The sequence below is a fragment of the Etheostoma spectabile genome, chromosome 5 (assembly GCF_008692095.1).
Source record: "Etheostoma spectabile isolate EspeVRDwgs_2016 chromosome 5, UIUC_Espe_1.0, whole genome shotgun sequence".
Lineage (NCBI taxonomy): Eukaryota > Metazoa > Chordata > Actinopteri > Perciformes > Percidae > Etheostoma > Etheostoma spectabile.
The window spans coordinates 484,296-490,527 of NC_045737.1; the positions used below are offsets into that span (position 1 = coordinate 484,296).

Below are 6,232 nucleotides of genomic sequence, written 5' to 3' on the forward strand. Positions count from 1 at the left end.
CTCAGATCTCTGCAGGGTAAATCCAGACAGCTAGCCAGACTATCTGTCCTATCTGAGTTTCCTGTTGCACGACTAAAACAACTTTTTAACGTACACATGTTCCACCAGAAAAAGTTCCTTTCCCGAGCCTATTTTGCAGCTGCACGCTGGCTCCGTCAATTGCTTAGCGACGGCCCAAGACGACTGTGATTGGTTTAAAGAAATCCCAATAAACCAGAACACGTTTCTAGGGTCTGGCAATGCAAGACTTCCCCAAAAGTAATGACACATATCACCATGGTACCATTTAGTAACATTAGTTTTATACTGAGGTCAAACAGGGTCAAGCTTGACCAGGGAAAGAGGATTCTCAAATTGAGTGAGTGTTATTAGTTGGGTCTGCGTGAACTCTATGAAGCCTTAAGCTCATCTCCAACATCTGAATAAACCTTTGGGTGACTGAAGATAGTAATATCGTCTATCTGGGTGGTATCAGTTTTCCACACTTGACCTTATATTTTACGTTTAAAATATATATAAATTTTAAAAAGGCCCTGTCCAACATTGTCCTTGTGATGTCAATCATCTTCCAAGCTGACCAAATGTTCTAAATGTTTACACATTAAGGGAGGAACTATGTAGAATGCCAATCAAACCACCTCAACAATAACCTGTTGAATTGAACCTCCGCTAAACTTCCTCTGCAGCAGTCCACACCGGAGCTGCTTTGGTTCAACACTCATAGAAAAGGTCTACCTCCATTCTCATTGCTTAAACACTTCATTGGCACTTTGTTTTCCAAGCTGCAGAGCTTCCGTTGAAGGTGCCATTATCTGTGACACCATAAGTAATACAGTACCTGCGATCATGGATGACTTACTGTGTGTCACAGTGATGTCTCATGTCTGTCTGTGTTTGAACTCATGTCTAATGCAGCTGTGCAAATCTATGCAGATGTCTTGTCATCTCAGCTGGTTGTTGGGAAGGATCAACCCAAAGAGTGATTTTTTTTTATAAAAAGTTGAATAAGTTTGGACGAAATAGTTATATTTATAAGAAAATAATGCATACCTTTTTGAATGAAAATCTTTTTTTAGAGAGAAATATACCTGTTTGTTGTCATTTCTAGGCTGTTTGTCTTATCATGCGTGTCCTAACAGTGAACGGGAATTCCACTGGTGAGTTGGACATATCACTCATACGTATGTCTATTTGACTGTTGGGGTGTGCCATGTAGTAGAGCTGGCAAGAGATTCATGAGCACTTCTAAGTTTTACCCAAACTGTTCACCAATAGGGAGCATAACCCCAGGAAAACCCCAAGAAGCACCAGGAATCTCAATTATTAATCCAAGAGTGCCGCATGAAATGCAACATCAGGAGCACTTTCTGATCAGTCACCCTTTATAAACAGTTCGTAATTTGTAATTAATTGTTTTTTTTAATTAGTAATACATTTTAGATGAGAAAATCTAAATCACTGTGATGTCTACCTGTTATATACCATGCTAAAGCCAGCAACCAGTTAGCTTAGCTTATAAATCATTAATAAAGACTCAAGATTGTCTTACTTTCCAGTGAACCAGCAGCAAACGTTAGCAATTCATCTGTAAATATAAATAGTAATAAGTCATTAATTAAGGGTACTCACACTATTCTAGACAAAAGTCTGCATTTGTAAATATATTAAGAAATTAGTTTGGGTCCAAATGCTCTGCAGACCTGTTCCAGGAGGTCAGAGGTCAACCATTAATTAGAGGAGTCTTTCTGATGAGTTAAAAAAATGCAGTAAAAAGTTGTTTTATTTAACTGGTAAAGGCTTATTGATATTTAAAAAAAAGTCTCTGGAGTGTCCGGGCCAAGATAGGCAGCACTAATAACAAGTAACTGGGAAACAGAAAAATATCAGAATAAAAAAGATGTGATGCAATTTCTTTCTAAAGTTGACTAAAATGGCACCTCAAAACAACCCAAAAGATAATGTATCTAAAAATATGAAATAATCAAGACCAATCCAAAACAATGCAGTAAAGAGATTAACAACATTCTAAAAATACCTCAAAACATTGGCAGCCAGAAGATAGAGCGTCCAGTTTCAACAGCAATCATTTGAATTAATAAAAGATTTTGCAATTTTAGATCTGACTTTAGAATAGAGCTGGTCAATATGGCTAAAATCCTCTTTTCCCATTTAATATCTCAATATATATATCACGATATAGCTAGTTTTCTGGTACGTCAACATTTAAAAAGTCCATATGAAAAGTACATATTAAGGAGTATTTTCTCATTTGATGATGATTGATTGAACATAACATGCAAGGATCAAAACGTCCAAATGCAAACGTTGTAATGAACGCAGTTTTTTTTTTTACATTGCTATAGAAAACATATTTAAAAAAAATACATACGATAGATATCATATTTTTAAATTGTTTGACGAGATATATTGTCATATCACCAAGCCATACTCCAGAAGCTTCCAGGCATCAGTGAATCTTTTCTTCACTCTGTATAGAGGGTGCCTTTTGTTAGACAGTTCTTTGACTGCTCCTGTCTGAAGGGAGAGCGTGAGCGCGGTTGGATTCAAACACTGAACCTTCACGTCCATGTTTTCCGTTGTCTGATTGACAGGCGAGGGAAAGACACAGCAGCCTGCAGCACGCTTGGATTAAACACCAGTCTCTCCTGCTGTGGTATAACCACACTGTAATTTGTCTCACTTCATGTCAATTTTTTACATTGTAACATATTTGGTTCTGTCCACATTATGTCCTGGTTACTGTTTGTTTGACTGTTTGTCTTGTTGAAGACTGTCACTCCGACACTGTAGACTGTACTGATTCATTTTTTTAAATTGAAAGCATTTTTCAAAATGCCGCCTGCTGCGTGTCGGCGTGGTAAACATCCCGATGCTGTCGCTGTGGGTTGAGTGTGTGTTGCAGTGACAGACGGACATGCCATCGAGTGTGTTTGCTGTTGCTTGTCTCCACTTGGTTGGATGTTGTTTTGGAATTTAGTGCTTTCGGTGAGCTCATTGTGCTCTGTGTGAGTACTTCCATTCACCACTGACTAATGGCACTGTTTTCAGAATGCTTCAAACTATTCAAAATATTTATCATGCAATTTTCTTAGCATTTTGGGGGATTTTTTATACAAATAAATACTTTACAATCTTTCTGTCTCCCCTGACTTGGCTTTGAAATACAGATGCTTCCCTTCTGTGGTTCTCACCATGTTGTAAATAAGATAATGATGCTTCGAACTTTCCCACTGAAATATGAGAACACTATCATCCGCAAAGAAAGAAACAATGGCAGATAGAAGGGACACACCAAAGATTTTATAATACAGAATTTTAAACCAAAGGAACCAACTGAATGAGCAGCCGTAAGAAGCTCAGACCAACAATATATGAATATCACAACATGAGCAAACCTGTCACAATGTCTTCCTGTCATCTCAGCTGGTCGTTAAAATGCCTTAACACAAAGGATTTGTTATAAAAAGTCAAATAGGTTTGAATTAAATCAATATTTATAAAAAAAATGCATACCTTTAATATATTTTAGCAGCCGTGCTAGTGGTGGGGCTTCATTAATGTTAATTTCAGTTGCACTTCACTGATATAGCTCAACAACTATCAGATGGCTTGGCAATGGAATCTGGTGCAGATATCCTTGGAGCCCTGCAGACTTTTCCTCTAGCGCCACCAGGTGAAGGTTTAGGCTCATGTGAAAAAAATCATTTGAGCTCTAAATTTCAGAATTCTGAGAAAAAGTCAAAATACTCTCTTTGTCAAAAACCCTCTTCCGTAGGTTAGCCCTGTACTGGGTGGACTGGGACTAAATGTAGCTAAGATGTCCATGGTTCCAAGGTGATGAATCCTACTGATTTTGTTGATCCTCTATTTTTCCTCTAGCGCCACCTTTATATTTGTGTTTTTGAGTGTGTCTCAACAACTACTGGATGAATTGCCAGGACACCTGTAACCAAAAACCTGTAATTGTAATTCGGTGATCCTCTGTTAGCCACAATCAGGTCACCTTTCCAATGTGTTAGATACTTCGGTTTCTGAGTCAATACCTGCAACACTATTGACATTCCCATCAGCCTCAGCTGTAAATTGTGTTTAGTGCTAATTAGCAGTTGTTAGCATGCTAACATGTTGAACTTAAGTGAACACAGTAAATATGACCTGATTAAATCTGCATGGTAACATTGTCATGAGAGTGTTAGCATGCTGATGTTAGCATTTTTCGCTCCAAGCTGTTGCCACAGCTGCTAGCATGGCTGTAGAGCTTCAAGCTTATGGGTCAAATATTGCATTAGTCATATTCTCATTCTCATCCAAATCAGGGGATGTTTCTGTCTTTACAAGTGGTCTAAAGAGAGAAATGTAGACATACTGTTCAAACCAAAAGGCTCCACGCACAATTTAAATGTACTGGTTTAACGTTAAACCAGGGGTCTTCATGTTTTTTTAAGCCAAGGACCCCTTAAGACAAACAGAGAAGGGACCCCCTACTACATACATTGTATAAAATGAAATTGCATATTAAACTGGGCCTACAATTGCAGACAATAACGATGGCTCTGCTCCAGCAACTACTGTTATTAGTCACACCTGTTTGACAAATGTCTGATCAACTGTAGATTCCTCTACAACCCACTTCTCATGTGTTCACCCAGCGTGTTTATATACCCAAAACTAAAGATAAAAAAATGTCTTGTTTTAGTAACAAACGTTCCCAAAGTAAAACCATCGATTAGACGAGTCTTCCTGACGAGTTAAAGAGCTAAAAGGATGTTTTATTTGACCGGAAAGCGCCTTATTGAGATTAAACATCTCTTTTCTCAGGAGTGTCCTGGCCAAGACAAACAAACAACAAGTAACTGGGAAACAGAAAAAAGGCACAACAAATTGAACAGATGTGATGCATTTTCTTTCTAAAATCAACCTAAATGGCACCTTAAAACAACCCAAAGGCTAATTTAACTAAAAACATAGTACTGACAATGTAAAACCCGCCCCGCCTTTCCATCCAACAAAGCACGTTAGCATCGACGTGGAAAACAGGGTTTCTGCAGGTTTCACCAAATCAAATTAAAGACTTTTTAAAGACTTTTATAAGACCATTATGAATGAAATTTAAGACCTAAATCACAACATTAAAGTACAACCAAATGCAGAGTGACAAAAGTAAATAAATGTATTCAAATTGAACAAAAGTGACACAGAGTAATACTATACAGCAAATCATATTTGGACCACAGCGAAAGAAAGAACTACAACACTGTCACTACCTGATGTGAGTCGAGTGCAGATTTGAGTCGCGCATGCTCAGATTTAAACGCTTTACAGCATAACATGTCATACTGAAATTTGTAAAATCCATGAACTAATAAACTTTTCTCATTACAAACAATAACAGAAGATGGAAATCATTTCCAAAACGTTTTAGCTATCTATGACTGTTTGACTGCTAACGTTAGCTCAAAACGCCATTCCACTGACAGCCTTTGTCGTGTTTGATGCTAACTTGTAGCTAGCAGTGAACTTGGTTAAGTAGGTCCATTTTGACTGTACTGACATTACAGAAGTCTCACGTTAGCATATTGTAGGCTACATGTTGCAAAGTCACTCACAGCTTCACTCAACTCACATCAGATAGTGACAACACCATGGAAATTTTTGCGAATTTAGACTTTTTAAGGCCTCAAATTTTGATTTAGAAATGTGAGACTTTTCAAGACCCCGCGGAAACCCCGTTTTAAAGCGCAACTCTCGCCAAAATGCAACATAGGGTATTTTTTTGAATGTACCTGAATCAAACTTTTGTTTAAAGCATAATTAGGACTGACGCGCCACCTTTAAGATTTACCGTTTTCTCGTTGGCCTTTTGAATGGGAGAGCTAGGGACACTTTTTACGCTAGCCTTAAAATAGCTATTTTTAAACCACTAAGAAGGCTCAACACATTAAACTTTACTCAAATTATCACCGGGGGCTCTACACATGAACACCAGCATTGAGAACATTGTTTGTGTTCAGAGTTTACTAAAAAAGTTTTAACAACTCGCTGTAGCTGTTGTTCTTCGGGTCGCCGTCCATCTCGCCAGTCAAAAACAGTCGAGGGAGGAGAGTAAAGATGGAAAGATCCTAAAAGCTTTATTCCATATAAATGCACGGATAATTTGTTGTTTTCTCGTAAGTGAAAACTATATTGACTTTGTAGTTGAAAAAGGAGCCTC

At 37.9% G+C, this 6,232-nt stretch overlaps 1 long non-coding RNA gene across 1 annotated transcript; it reads left to right on the forward strand.

The window, feature by feature from the left end:
• The first annotated feature begins 174 nt into the window (after positions 1-174).
• On the forward strand, positions 175-3,154 carry LOC116689318 (uncharacterized). The gene is made up of 2 exons (XR_004331970.1): positions 175-1,391; positions 1,441-3,154. It is a non-coding gene; the product is annotated as an uncharacterized LOC116689318 (long non-coding RNA).
• The last annotated feature ends 3,078 nt before the right edge of the window (positions 3,155-6,232 follow it).